The sequence below is a fragment of the Aquarana catesbeiana genome, linkage group LG05, assembly GCF_042186555.1.
Source record: "Aquarana catesbeiana isolate 2022-GZ linkage group LG05, ASM4218655v1, whole genome shotgun sequence".
NCBI classification, from domain to species: Eukaryota; Metazoa; Chordata; class Amphibia; order Anura; family Ranidae; genus Aquarana; species Aquarana catesbeiana.
Window position 1 is genome coordinate 162,647,291 of NC_133328.1, and position 16,158 is coordinate 162,663,448.

At 43.7% G+C, this 16,158-nt stretch overlaps 1 long non-coding RNA gene across 1 annotated transcript in view; it reads right to left on the minus strand.

The window, feature by feature from the left end:
• The window catches only part of LOC141145834 (uncharacterized), a 125,497-nt gene that overhangs the window by 73,008 nt on the left and 36,331 nt on the right, over positions 1 to 16,158 (minus strand). The window lies entirely within an intron of this gene.

The window sequence follows — 16,158 nt, forward strand, 5'->3', positions numbered from 1 at the left end:
GAACTAAGTACTGGTGTTCCATTTTAAAACATACATCAGCTCCAGTCTGAGTGTTAAACACAGATCCTGGGAGTGATGGCTGTTAACAAGCTCTACAGATAACCTGGCATCAGGAGATAAATTTCAATATCTGTCTTCCCATAAGATTTAGTTTATTTAACACATTTTATGCATGTTATTTACCTATAGGAGCTTCCTTTGTGTAAACATCTTTTGTGCCAATTCTTTGGTTATTTTGGGGCCCCTTTTGCTACTATATTTTCCCATTAAAACGGAAACTCACATTTTAAAATGCTGCACTTACTTATCTAGGAATGCCCGCCTTGTCTCATATGAGAGATTATTGTGTAAAGTTCTCTTCTACCTGTTTCCTATACACCAATCGTTACACTAGCAATTAAAGCAGAGTTTGTTTTTTCTGTCCGGGCATCTGGTGCAAAAATCCACCTTCACTTTTTTGTCTTGGTGACCATTATTACTTGGAGCGACAGTACAGGAGAAAAAAAAATGTTACAGTTGTCACTAGGACAGCAATAGAACGACATTTTCCCAATGACAATTTTCCTGTTGTGTGAAAACTGCCAGATGTGTGTTTTTCCCATTTGGGACCATTTCTTTTCACTTTCTGTAGTGTTTTCCCAGTATAGGAAGTGAGGGGAAGTTTTCTAGTTGAGGACAAAGACAGAAATTAAAAATCTTGCAGAGGATCCAAAACTAAGAAAAAACACATAGCTGAAGTTCTTCTTTAAGACTCAGTAAACTCAAGTGTTGTACAACTCTAAGGCCACTTTCACACATGCGGAGTGTTCTTTTAATCAGTTCACTTTCAAAAAAAAAAAAAACACAGATGAAGTTTACATCAGTTTTTTTTTTTTATCAGTTTTTACATCAGTTTTTTACATCCACTACCGATGCTGAAATAGACCATTTTTCATCTGTTCCCTTTTTTTAGTGGCACAAAACTAGGGCTGTTGACGGATGCGGATGTAAATGGATGATCACCAGTTTACATCCATTATTCTGTAGAGATGCATTGGTGTCTGTTTTTCATCCGTCAACGGATGGATGAAAAATGGACAAGTGGTCCATATGTGTGAAAGGGCCCTAATGCCGCGTACACACGAGCGGACTTTCTATCCTACTTGGTCCGGCACACTTTCCGACGGACTTTGTCCGCCAGGTGCGCCGGACTTTAAAACGAACGGACTTGCCCACACACGCCGGGATTTTCCGGCGGGCTAAGTCCGCCCGTCTTTCCGACGGACTTTCGCCGGAGTTCCGGCGGACTTTCAGAATGAACGGACTTGCCCACACACGGACAAGTCCGTTCATTTTGAACGTGACTCAGGTGCGACGGGACTAGAGAAGGATGTCAATCTTGCCGCTTTTATCGGCGAGATTGACACCTTGCTAGCCCCGTCGCGGGGCATACCAGGCCCTTAGGTCTGGTATGGATTATAAAGGGGAACCCCGCTACGCCGAAAAAACGGCGTGGGGTCCCCCTAAAATCCATACCAGACCCCGATCCGAGCACGCAGCCTGGCCGGTCAGGAAAGGGGGTGGGGACGAGCGAGCGCCCCCCCCCCTCCTGAACCGTACCAGGCCGCATGCCCTCAACATGGGGGGTGGGTGCTTTGGGGGAGGGGGGCGCCCTGCGCCCCCCCCCCCAAAGCACCTTGTCCCCATGTTGATGAGGACAAGGGCCTCTTCCCGACAACCCTGGCCGTTGGTTGTCGGGGTCTGCGGGCGGGGGCTTATCGGAATCTGGGAGCCCCCTTTAATAAGGGGGCCCCCAGATCCCGGCCCCCCACCCTATGTAAATGAGTATGGGGTACATGGTACCCCTACCCATTTACCTAGGAAAAAAGTGTAAGTAATAAAACACACTACACAGGTTTTTAAAATATTTTATTAAACAGCTCCGGGGGGGGATCTTCCTCCGGCTTCGGGGGTCTTCTTCCGGCTTCGGGGGTCCCTCCGCTTCATCTTCTCCCGGCGTCCGGTTGGTTCTTCTCCGCTCTCCGGCCTCTTCTCCCGGTGTCGCAGGTCTTCGGCCGGCCCCTCCGCTCTCTTCATGTAGCTCTATTGCGAGCGGAGGTCCGGACTTCTGGGCTTCTTGGCTTCTCTTCTCTTCTCTTCCCCCAGATGTTGACACGACGCTCTCTCCGGCTGGACTGGTCTCTGAGGGCTGCGTTGTGACTTATATAGGCGGAGACCCCGCCCCCATATGATGTCACAGTCCTTGGGCATGCTGGGACTGTGACGTTTTAGGGGGCGTGGTCGACCACGCCCCCTAAAACGTCACAGTCCCAGCATGCCCAAGGACTGTGACATCATATGGGGGCGGGGTCTCCGCCTATATAAGTCACAACGCAGCCCTCAGAGACCAGTCCAGCCGGAGAGAGCGTCGTGTCAACATCTGGGGGAAGAGAAGAGAAGAGAAGCCAAGAAGCCAAGAAGCCCAGAAGTCCGGACCTCCGCTCGCAATAGAGCTACATGAAGAGAGCGGAGGGGCCGGCCGAAGACCTGCGACACCGGGAGAAGAGGCCGGAGAGCGGAGAAGAACCAACCGGACGCCGGGAGAAGATGAAGCGGAGGGACCCCCGAAGCCGGAAGAAGACCCCCGAAGCCGGAGGAAGATCCCCCCCCGGAGCTGTTTAATAAAATATTTTAAAAACCTGTGTAGTGTGTTTTATTACTTACACTTTTTTCCTAGGTAAATGGGTAGGGGTACCATGTACCCCATACTCATTTACATAGGGTGGGGGGCCGGGATCTGGGGGCCCCCTTATTAAAGGGGGCTCCCAGATTCCGATAAGCCCCCGCCCGCAGACCCCGACAACCAACGGCCAGGGTTGTCGGGAAGAGGCCCTTGTCCTCATCAACATGGGGACAAGGTGCTTTGGGGGGGGGGGGCGCAGGGCGCCCCCCTCCCCCAAAGCACCCACCCCCCATGTTGAGGGCATGCGGCCTGGTACGGTTCAGGAGGGGGGGGGGGGCGCTCGCTCGTCCCCACCCCCTTTCCTGACCGGCCAGGCTGCGTGCTCGGATCGGGGTCTGGTATGGATTTTAGGGGGACCCCACGCCGTTTTTTCGGCGTAGCGGGGTTCCCCTTTATAATCCATACCAGACCTAAGGGCCTGGTATGCCCCGCGCTCGCCGCAATAGGAAGATTTGTTTTTCCTATTGCAGCGAGCGCGAGATGCAATACCATCCCCTCGTGTCGTATTTGGTCCGTCGGACCAGCCTACACACGAGCGGGCTTTCCGTCGGACCAGCACACACACGAGCGGACTTTCCGCCCGAAACTGAGTCCGACGGAAAGATTTCAAACATGTTTAAAATCTAGGTCCGGCGGGCTTTTGGGAAGAAGTCCGCCGGAAAAGTCCGCCGCCGCCCACACACGGGCGGATTGTCCGGCACACTCTGGTCCGCCGGACCAAGTATGCCGGAAAGTCCGACCGTGTGTACGCGGCATAAGAATTAAGTAGGATTGGACATTTTCTTGCCAGCAGTTTCAAACCTGAGATCCTGGCAGACAAGATGATATTCTTTCAAATTATTTAACATATGTGTCAAGGTCAGAGTTTCCATTTGACTTCCATAGCAAGATGATCCAGTGGTAATCAGCACCATATGATGCTCAAGGCTAAAAGCTACATGTGCATGTGCACAATGTAGCAGTGACCAATCACACACAATTGGAGCATTGAGTGTTAAATTGCCACTACATGCTGCTTGTGTGGTTTACCCAGTAAGTACCCATCAACTATCAACAATTAACCATTATTGATGTTATTGCTATAAAGCTGCTGAAAAGGGAAGATATGGATCTTGTTACAAGAAATGGATCTCTTCTTCATATTGCGTGTAAATAGAAATGCACCATAAAATGAAAAAAAAAAATCACTTTTCAAGTGCCATATGCACAGGTCATGCAATCCTTACTTTATGTTCTAGGCCAAGGTTTGTTAGATCCTGGGGGTATGGGAACCAAACAACTGGGCTATGGGATTGAATCTATGATTTATAAAAATGAAGTAGGATTCTATACATTATTGAACCTAAAATCAAAGTTGAGAAATCTACTTGATGTGTCAGATGTCATGCATGTAACATTGTCAGTAATCTCAATTCCAAGCTTTGATTGCAGGAAAAAACCCAGCAAAAGTCTCACTAGTTGTAGCTAGCTTGTGTATGTGTGATTTGTTATATATATATAGATATATATATATATCTATATATATATCTATATATATATAGATATATATATAGATATATAGTGGGGAAGGAAGGTATTCAGACCCCCTTAAATTTTTCACTCTTAGTTATATTGCAGCCATTTGCTAAAATCATTTAAGTTCATTTTTTTTCCTCATTAATGTACACACAGCACCCCATATTGACAGAGCACGCACCGGAGGAAGCGGGTTGTGCACGCACACGCTGTCTGCACGTGCGCGCTACCCGCATGCACGCCTGCGACCCTACGCGCGGTCCCCAACGGGAACCTAGTCTGTGCAACCGCTCTCCGGAACCACACAGTGGACACAAAAGGCACTACAATCTGGCATGCAATCTGACATAACATTACTTATATAAATAATGTAATAAAATGGGGCCTCCAAAGGAAGCCCCTAACGATCCTCGCAGCAGAGCCTGAGACAGGCTCAATCTTACCCCATCACCGCGGGTAACGCCACTGAGGACCTTCAGAGACTGGGTCCCCTTTTGTTTTAGGGTCCACACCCCTGGACCTGTAAAGCACCCCTTAGGTTTCCTTGGGCAAATAAAAGACCAGGATTACCATATCACAAGGGTCCAGCTCCATAAGGAAACATTACAGGCAAGACCCTGTTCTTGAACCAGGGCTCGGGTACCATCCACTTTAGCATGATATGCCATCCGAATGGATCCGATTATAACATCCTCACTGGGACATTATCTGAAGCAAGAGCTTTCACAGCCGTGACCATCACCTTCAAGACACTGACAAAAAACTAAGGTACTTCCTGTATGGGAGGGGTTATATGGGAGAAACCTTCTTACTATTGGTTGCCAGTGTCCAATCACCTAAAGGTAGCATATACACCCAGATAGTCATTACTATGGTGCTCTGTGTCCCGTGATGTACGATAAAGAAACACAGAATTGTTGACATTTTTGCAGATTTATTAAAAAAGAGAAACTGAAATATCACATGGTCCTAAGTATTCAGACCCTTTGCTCAGTATTTAGTAGAAGCACCCTTTTGATCTAATACAGCCATGAGTCTTTTTGGGAAAGATGCAACAAGTTTTTCACACCTGGATTTGGGGATCCTCTGCCATTCCTTCTTGCAGATCCTCTAAAGTTCTGTCAGGTTGGATGGTAAACGTTGGTGGACAGCAATTTTTAGGTCTCTCCAGAGATGTTCAATTGGGTTTTAGTCAGGGCTCTGGCTGGGTCATTCAAGAACAGTCACGGAGTTGTTGTGAAGCCACTCCTTCATTATTTTAGCTGTGTGCTTAGGGTCATTGTCTTGTTGGAAGGTAAACCTTTGGCCCAGTCTGAGGTCCTGAGCACTCTGGAAAAGGTTTTTGTCCAAGATATTCCTGTACTTGGACATATTCATCTTTCCCTTGATTGCAACCAGTCGTCCTGTCCCTGCAGCTGAAAAACACTCCCACAGCATGATGCTGCCACCACCATGCTTCACTGTTGGGACTGTATTGGACAGGTGATGAGCAGTGCCTGGTTTTCTCCACACATACTGCTTAGAATTAAGGCCAAAAAGTTCCATCTTGGTCTCATCAGACCAGAGAATCTTATTTCTCACCATCTTGGAGTCCTTCAGGTGTTTTTTAGCAAACTCCATGCAGGCTTTCATGTGTCTTGCACTGAGGAGAGGCTTCCGTCGGGCCACTCTGCCATAAAGCCCCGACTGGTGGAGGGCTACAGTGATGGTTGACTCTACAACTTTTTCCCATCTCCCGACTGCATCTCTGGAGCTCAGCCACAGTGATCTTTGGGTTCTTCTTTACCACTCTCACCAAGGCTCTTCTGCCCCGATAGCTCAGTTTGGCTGGACGGCCAGCTCTAGGAAGGGTTCTGGTCGTCCCAAACATCTTCCATTTAAGGATTATGGAGGCCACTGTGCTCTTAGGAACCTTAAGTGCAGCAGAAATTTTTTTGTAACCCTGGCCAGATCTGTGCCTTGCCACAATTCTGTCTCTGAGCTCTTCAGGCAATTCCTTTGACCTCATGATTCTCATTTGCTCTGACATGCACTGTGAGCTGTAAGGTCTTATATAGACAGGTGTGTGGCATTCCTAATCAAGTCCAATCAGTATAATCAAACACAGCTGGACTCAAATGAAGGTGCAGAACCATCTCAAGGATGATCAGAAGAAATGGACAGCACCTGAGTTAAATATATGAGTGTCACAGCAAAGGGTCTGAATACTTAGGACCATGTGATATTTCAGTTTTTCTTTTTTAACCACTTCAATACCAGGCACTTAGACACCTTCCCGCCCAGACCAATTTTCAGCTTTCAGCGCTGTCGCAATTTGAATGACAAATGCGCGGTCATGCTACACTGTACCCAAACAAATTTTTTATCATTTTGTTCCCACAAATAGAGCTTTCTTTTGGTGGTATTTGATCACCTCTGCGGTTTTTATTTTTTGCGCAACAAATAAAAAAAGACCGAAAATTTTGAAAAAAAACACGTTTTTCTTTGTTTCTGTTAAAACTTTTTGTAAATAAATACGTTTTCTTCTTCAATGACGGGCACTGATATGGCTGCACTGACGGGCACTGATACGGCGGCACTGATGGGCACAGATGAAGTGGCACCGATGAGGTGGCACTGATGAGGTGGCACTGACGGCACTGATGATGGGCACTGATAGGTGGCACTGATGGGCACTGATAGGTGGCACTGATGGGCACTGATAGGTGGCACTGGTATGCGGCACTGATGGGCACTCATAGGTGGCACGGATGGGCACTTATAGGCGGCACTGATGAGCACTCATAGGTGGCATTGATGGGCACTCGTAGGTGGCATTGATGGTTACTTATGGGTGGCACTGATAGTTGGCACAGATGGGCACGGATGGGCACTGATAGATGGGCACTGATGGGCACGGATGGGCACTGACAGGTGGCATGAATAGACACTGATGGGTGGCACTGATGGCATTGCTTATTTGCAGTGATGCCCCTAAGGGTGGCATTGCTGGGCATCACTGCAACATAATTGTGCCAATCAGTGCCCATTTGTGGGCACTGATTGGCACAGATTTGGCACACTGGGCACATGTGGATGGCCATGGGGTACATACCTGGCCATCCACATGTTGCCCTTTCCCTGGTGGTCCTAGTGGCGATCCCTGGTGGTCCAGTGTGGTGATCTGCGGGGGGGCTGCGCTGATAAACAATCAGCGCAGACCCCCCCTGCCAGGAGAGCCGCCGATCGGCTCTCCTCTACTTGCGTCTGTCAGACGCGAGTGAGGAAGAGCCGATCAACGGCTCTTCCTATTGACAGCGTGATCAGCCGTGATTGGACACGGCTGATCACGTGGTAAAGAGCCTCCGCCGGAGGCTTTTTACCAAGATCAGTGTAGCGGTGTGTCAGACTGACACACTGCTCCACCGATCGCCGCGATGCGCGCCCCCGGGGGCGCGCTGCGGCATGTTATCCTGCTGGACGTCATATGACGTCCAGTCAGGATAACAGAACCACTTCCCGGACGTCAATCCGCTATAGGGCGGGCGGGAAGTGGTTAATAAATCTGCAAAAATGTCAACAATTCTGTGTTTTTCTGTCAATATGAGGTGCTGTGAGGAAAAAAAATGAACTTAAATGATTTTAGCAAATGGCTGCAATATAACAAAGAGTGAAAAATTTAAGGGGGTCTGAATACTTTCCGTCCCCACTGTATATATATATATATATATATATATATATATATATATATATATATATATATAATAATATCTATATGGGTTTCTTTCAGCTGTTCTGTTTTTAGCAATCATATGTAAAGCAACACAAGCTTTTCCTATTACCATCTTTTGAAGGCATACTTTTACTCAATGGAAAAACGTGTGAAAAACGGCGCTATGAAAATAATTGATAAAATGAAATTCCAAAGAAAATTTGTCGGAAGCTGCAATTCTCCTGTATAACATTAACACAGTGAAAATCTATTAAGAAAAATTAGAATCGCGCTAAACCTTTAGATCATAAATGATAATTGATCAATATATACCCCACCAGTGCTCAAAAAATTATTATTATATATAAACCATAATAAATAATTGTAAGAATTATAAATAAATATAGTAATAAAGTCCACCAGTGTTCAAAGAACCAATAAAGTCCAACAATATACATCCATATAAAATCAAAATTCAATCGATGAAGTCTATCCTTAAGTACGATGGCAGTTCCAAATGTTATTAGAAAAAAGATCGTGCTGAATCCACCACCAAATAGGAGAAATCACTTCTTACCAGATGACCGTGATCCCCCATTACAGATGATCAAGGAAAGCATGTAGTATAAAGCACAGCTTGATTCCAATACGCAGCAAACACATTCAGGGCTCTCCGGATCACTTCATTAAGCATTCAGACTGATGAGTGGATACACTTGGTACGAGTTATTGACTCCTTGGGAGCTGGTGAAGAGTGTATCCCAAACATGTATTGCTTCCCAACTGCTTTAGGGGGTACCAGAAAACATCCAGTTTCAGTCCGGAGTTGTCGCCTGCAGTACCTCTTCTTCACCCTAAGATGTTCTCAGTAGTCCAGGTTGCATTACATCCATCGTCAATCAACCCTCAAGACTGGACTGAAGTCACCCTTAACTCACATGTGTATTGATGCAAAAAGAGAGGCATTGATACCGTCATAAAATAATCACCACCCTCTGCATCACCCAGGACTGATGGGAGAAGAGGCTCTTGGAGAGTCTATGGTATTATGAGTCACACTGTGAGGAGACACCCTGTAATGTGAAGTCTATTCGTTCACTCCTCAGTAGGTACCTTTCCCTAATGCTACTCTTACTCTCTTCCTAACGAGCAGAGACTCTGTCCCTAGTTCACTCCCACTCTTTAGGAACACAGAATAATACAGAATCATCTATTTTTGGAACCCTGTGTCAAGATGTCTGCCCAAAGCTCGCAGGAGTTCAGTATCCAATAACATATGCCGTCCTCCCCAAGATGGCTGCCTGGAGCCCGTAGCAGGGGACAAAATAATCCTCAATGGTCTCCTACCAGCCTGAAGAAATGGATGAATATACTGCAGCTAGGGTTGCCACCTGCTTTTACTCAGTAGCAGTCGTGATGATAACGATTTTGACATTCTAGAAGAGGGCACAGGGACATATTGGGCAAACCATTGGGGGTCTGAAAATGTAAAAAGGTTAGGAACCATCACTCTAGACCTACTTTCTGTGGAACCACTGTTTGTTTCTTTTTATTTTTAAGCATGAGAATGGAAAAATAGGTAAAGCAATCACCATATGAACATGTCCTTGCAGATGAAACAGCCTGACCATTTTGACCTGCAACATATCTTCATAACTTGATATGTCATTCCAGAATGCACCAAATCTAAATAGCTGTGTCACCTGTCAGACTTTTATACTGAATCTTCTCTATTGTTAATATGTAACCAAATTTACACATTAAAGTATAACTTAAAGGAATGCTGAACACAAATATTGTGCTGTCATTCCTAAACTCATTGCTGGCTATCATGCTGATCCTCCTGCATCACCAGTTGGTAATGTGGAACACATACGCATGCTGTGAATTCCGATTTCAACAGTTGCATAGCTGTTCTTGCTCAGTGGTTATCAAAGTGGATATGCTCAATATAATCCCCATGACAGCCAAGCAACCAATATTTGCATCAGGGGTCAAGGATAGTATCAGAAGTATTCCTATTACAGGTTGCCTTTTATATTTACAATAATTTTTGGCAGCCCGCCATGCACTCACCAAGCAAGAAAGCCTTAGTAATGGGGCACAATGTGACAATAAAATAACTGTTTTTATTAAACTCTGGTAATATATGACTCTCTTCAACTGAGTTAATAAAATCTGAATTGCATGCTAGTTGAGCAAAAAATAATGAAAAACAAGTAAAATATCAAACAACAGTCCGTGATGTGTTTCCATGTGTGAATGAACAATAAATGCAATGTATGGAAATAAAGTCTTTAAAAACGTGTCCAAGAGGAAACAAATGATGTAGCTTCTTGTTCCCCCTCTCCAGTCACGTGACAAGGCCTTGAGGGGGAAGAAGAAGCTACCTGTGTGTTAACTTCCAAGATAAGAACTGAGAGGGCTGATCAGGCTTCTTGAGATAACACAGGAAGCATGCAGAGGACTCAGGACAGCTCTGAATTTCTTCAGCAGAGCGATTAGGAACCAGCAAGGTCTGCCATGTCAGTGTCTCCACCTATTCCAAATGGATGGATTTGCCATGATTTGTGATTCCATGCTCATCTAGACTTATAATGTGAAGTCTAGAGTTCTGGTAAGCGGACATTTTATCAATTACGGTAAAGGTGCACTTGGTGAATGGTCATTTGTTTCCTCTTGGACACGTTTTTAAAGACTTTATTTCCATACATTGCATTTATTGTTCATTCTCACATGGAAACGTTATGCCACGTACACACGAGTGGACTTTCCGGCAGACTTGGTCCGGTGGACCGGACTTCGGCGGACAATTCGATCGTGTGTGGGCTCCAGCGGACTTTTTTTTCCCAAAAGTCCAATGGACCTAGAAACAAAACATGTTTCAAATCTTTTCGACGGACTCGAGTCCGCTCGAAAAATCCGCTCGTCTGTATGCTAGTCCGACGGACTAAAACCGACGCTAGGGCAGCTATTGGGTACTGGCTATTAACTTCCTTATTTTAGTCCGGTCGTACGTCATCACGTACGAATCCGTCGGACTTTGGTGTGATCGTGTGTGTCCAAGTCCTTTCGTTTGAAAGTCCGGCCGACGTATGCTGCAAAGTCCGTCGGAAAGACTGTCGGGCCTAGTCCGTCGAATAGCCCGCTCGTGTGTACGCGGCATTATGGGCTGTTTGATATTTTACTTGTTTTTCACAATTTCTTGCTCAACTAGTGCATCAATTCAGATTTTATACATTGTTACACAATTTTTTCTGTGATGGCAGCTTTTTTTTTGTCATTTTTTTGCATATTTCCTTTAATCACCTGAGCAGTACTTTCTCTATCAACTGAGTAAATGCAAATGAGCTCCACTGCAATAGAATATGTGAAAGTACTAATCTGTCAGACCCATGCCAATCTCTGACTATTGAATTCCCTGGTATGCAAAACTGGCAAATATCAGCATGCTGTCTAAATATAGAGGTAATCTGTATTCAGAAATGTCATGTCTGCTGTAACAATCAATGCCACTGAAGTGCTGCTGTGAGCTAATATCCTAATCAAAGCAATTATGATGATACATTTGCTTACTGGCTTTACTTGGACCCTAACTACCAAAAATGAATATGCAAACTTAGCGCCCATTGCTACACCTTTTTTCTGTGTATAAAAGCTTTTTTTTCTACTTTTACTTAATTAGAATGTTCGCTCCAGAGCAAGACTTCACACACACACACACACACAGTCCATCACCATTCATGATAAAGTCTAATTTTTTTTCTTCCAAGTCAGCTGGCAGCAAGCTCAATCTGGCATTTATTCATGAGCATGTGTGCTTTCAGAGTGTGATATCATGAATATTAATTATGGTTCAACTAAGGTATTACAGAAAATTAGAAAAGATATTTAATTGTTTATCACAAAATACAGGTGTTATTCATATCTTATCAAAGAAAGTGGCAGCACAGTGGCTAAATGGTTAGCACTTCCATCTAGCAGAACCAGGGCCGTTGGTTCAAATCCCAACCACGGCACTACCTTCCTGGAATTTACATGTTCTCCCTGTTCCTGGGTAAGTTTTCTCCCACACTCCAAAGACATGCTGGTAGGTTAACTGGCTCCTGTCTAAATTGTCCCTAGTATATGTATGAATGTGATTGTAAGCTCCTTGAGGACAGGGACCGATGTGAATGTATAATATATATATAAAAAGCTGTATAAATTGTTGGTGCTACATAAGTACCTACAATAAAAAAAGTCAAAGCGTTTTATTTTTAGATAGGATTACAACCCATGTCTGTGTCCCCACTGGGGAGATTCTCCCTCTCTATTTTTGTTGGCGACCATTGTCAATAGGACAGAAAGTGAGGAAACATCCATAATTTTGGGTCATTCCTTCATTTGGGTCACTGGTTTCAGTGACAAATGTCTAACAGGGACATTCCTACACATTGGAAAGGTTTCCTTCCACAGGAAGTGAAGGGATATCTCCCCAATAGGAAACGGATGACAAAAAAAAAAAGCTTACATTGGTTTTAAGCCCTGTACACACAGGCCGAATGCCCAGCGACATTGATCGGTTCAATAAAAACTGTCTGACATTCAGCACGTGTGTATGGGAGCTGGTCCGAAGGAAGCCGGCCGTTTGCCCGGCTTTTGTCGGATGAGCATGCTGGAAAACCAGCAGCCAACCGGTTCCCAATCAGCGCTCTCAGCCAATGGCATCTCCTTTTTAGAACACAACAGCTCAGTGGGGGAGATCGCTGTACTAACATCCGATCAATAGTACAGCGGCTCTGACCGGAGCTGACAGTTTTTTCCATTAAACCAGCAAACAAACTCATAGTGTGTACCAGGCTTTATGCTTTCCATAGTCATTACGAAGTGAAGAAACATTTCAATACTCTAGATATACTTTAAGTGGTTTTAGTGATTTATTTTACTTTAATGATACATGTAATACAGCTTTGTTTTTTAACCTACCTATTTTTATTCCTAGTTCTAAACTAACTAAAATTATATATTTATAGGTAAAATGTGAAATGGTAATAAAAAAATATTCTCAAACTGTAACATTTGATTAAAGATAAAATTTATTTGAAAGCACTATTAGAATGTATGATACAGGAGGGATTTAATAGCTGGCCTTGGGGGACATCTAAGTTACTGAGAAGATTTGACAATCACTATTTAAAACCTGTAAAATCAGCATCAAACAGCACAAAAAAAGGAATTTGAAATAATTTTTTTCAGGTTGTTCTTTGATAAAACTAAGAAAAAAGAAGATTCACTCAAATTAACTATGGAAAAATATGCAGAAACGCAAACGGAGGAAAACACTTTTCTCAGCAGTAGATGAATTCATTGTGGTGTTTGCATATAACAGCAAACATGGAAAGACACCTGCTTTTTTACTAGCTGTTACTTTACTTTTTTCTATTTTACTTGTTTTTTTTTCCTGGTCAATATGTCTCGCTTGGATTAGAATTCCAAAAAGACAACATATATAGTAAACACTGCAATGCTGCTGCAAAAATTAAAGAAAAACTTCGCTGTTCATATAAACTGTATTCATATTTGGGTAGAGCTTAGATACCAGTCCTTACTGCTGTAGACTCTCTAGGCCAGTGGTTCTCAACCTGGAAATCGGGACCCCCTCGGGGGTCGAATGATGACTTGCCAGGGGTCACCGGTCACATATGAGGAAGGTGAAGTGGTTTGGGGCTGGAGTAGACCCTATCTCCTGATTTCGGCATAGGTGTCACTGCTGCGAGACACCACAGAGCTGGAGATGCAGTGAAGTCGGAGACACAGTGAGTAACACTACCTGTGATTAGAGTTGCCATTAAAAGTCCCCACTACAGTTCTCAGATCAGCAGATGACCTTGATCAAGAGCACCTAAGTTGGCTGGTCAGAACTCCCCCCAGCACTGCTACTCATCCCATTCCCGCCACCCCTCCCACCAAAAAGTAAGAGCAGGAATAAAAATAGAGAATACATGGAAGGGAGAGGAAAAGAGGGGAAGGAACAAAGAAAAAGGGAGAGAAAGAATAAGAGAAAGAACAAGAAAGACGACTAAAGAGAGGGATGGGGAAAAAAACAAGAAATTAGGGTAGAGATAGATAAAAGGGAAAGAAATGAGAGAGTGGTACATCCCAAAATGTACCATAAGGGGTTTTAATACTGTACGGGTGGAAGGGACTCAGGAAACACTAAATGTACGTGGGTTACGGGTGCAAATTACTTGTCTTGCCTTGGGTGCTGACAACCCACGCTACGAAAATAATTTTACTGTTAGGGGTCCCCGCAACTTGGGAAATGTTATCAAGGGGTCACGGCACTAGGGAGGTTGAGAACCACTGCTCTAGGCAGTGATTATAGTCTCCAAGAATTCCCGTTTATCTGTAGGAGCAGAACCGGAGAAGAATACGGACTTCATTCTCCACAAGGTGCTGGGTGCAGAAGGGCATAAAAAGATGGACATACAAATCACTTGGTTCTGAGCAGTCCTCAACATATGGACACTGCTCTTCTTTATCTGTTACCCCATGTGATGTTAATGGGGAGTTTGATATAGAGGGTGGAGGGATATTTTAAATTATTTAATTCTTAAAAAAAATTAGTTTTCCTATTAGTATAGTAGAAAACATCGATTTAAAATAGTACACATAAATGTCTGCACACCATAGCAGCTAGCTCCCAATTTAGGCAGTTTTATTGTATCAGATTTGTATATACAGTGTAAGCTCTGGAATATAATTAATATAACTCTAATATACTTAAAGTGGTTGTATACCCGCAAATTTTTTTTTTTTTTTTTTTACCCCTGTAAAGCAAAAGGCATAATGAGCTAGTATGCACTGCATACTAGCTCATTATGAAATACTTACCTTAGAACGAGGCGTCGGTATCTTACCTGGTCCATGCCGAGGGAGCTGTCATGTTGCCTGGAACCGGGTATCGCGGTTCCAGCGCTGTGAGTGGCTGGAGCCGCGATGTCATCACTCCCGCGCATGCGCGCGGGAGATTTCTTACCCGGCAAGGTCCGGCAGTAGCCTTCAGCCTAGAATCCCCTGTGCGCATGCGCCGCTGCAGTCAGCGGCACATAGCGAGGGGAATATCTCCTAAACCGTACAGGTTTAGCAGATATTTTTTTTACCTACAGGTAAGCCTTATTATAGGCTTACCTGTAGGTAAAAGTTACAAAAAACACTATACAACCACTTTAACTTGTTTAACACCTACTCCTTTATTCACTTTTTAAGGTGAAAAAAAATGCACAAATATGGTAATAAACTATGAAACTTACTTTTTTAAAATTTTTAATGAGAAAAAAAGAAAACTACAAGGGTACTTGCACACAGCACTGATGTATGAACATCTGATATTCCTGGCAGAAAAAAAACACGGGAATGGGATGTACAGCACTTGAGCATATTTGTGCATAATCATGCATGGGTGAATGTGCACATAAAAATTCTTCTAGCTTTTTTAAATCAAGGGAAGGTGGGGGATAGTCTGGTGGGGTGGTTTGGGGTTTTTTTTCTTTTTCTTTTCTTTAGGGTTGTGTTTGGTTTAATGTGATTTTGTCTGAATAAGTTGTTTGTACTGTTTTAAAGTTTTTAGCATAAGAATAAAAATAAAAAAAGGATCTAATTTAAAAAAACAAAATCAAGGGAAGGTGGCGTATGCACGCAATTGCGTGTATACTCGCATACATGCATAGAAATACTGACTGGCAACACAGATTTTTTTTTATGTTTCTATTTACTCATATATATGCAGCACATGTTTCCATGCATGTGGGCACACTCCCATTAAAAAAAATGGGCTGCATTAAGATCAGTAAGGAGTGAGTGTCTAAGGCTGGCCATACATTATACAATTTTCTTATACAATTTTCCTTTAGATTTACCAAAACCTTATAATATGATGTCAAACCTAAACACTTTCAATTCGTATGCAATCAAGCAAGCATATGCACTACATAGTTAAAGTACATACATAGTAAATCTAAAGGAAATTGAATAAGAAAATTGTATATTGTATGGCCAGCCTAAAAACATGGCATTTTAAGGTGTTTTTACGTGTCCTGAGTGCAAGAGGCCTTAGATACAGTGAGTAAAGCCGGCCATACACTATACAATTTTCCTGTTCAACTTTCCTTTAGATTTACCAAAACCATATAATATGAGGTCAAACCTAAACCCTTTCAATTTGTATGCAATCAGACAGGCCCTTGCA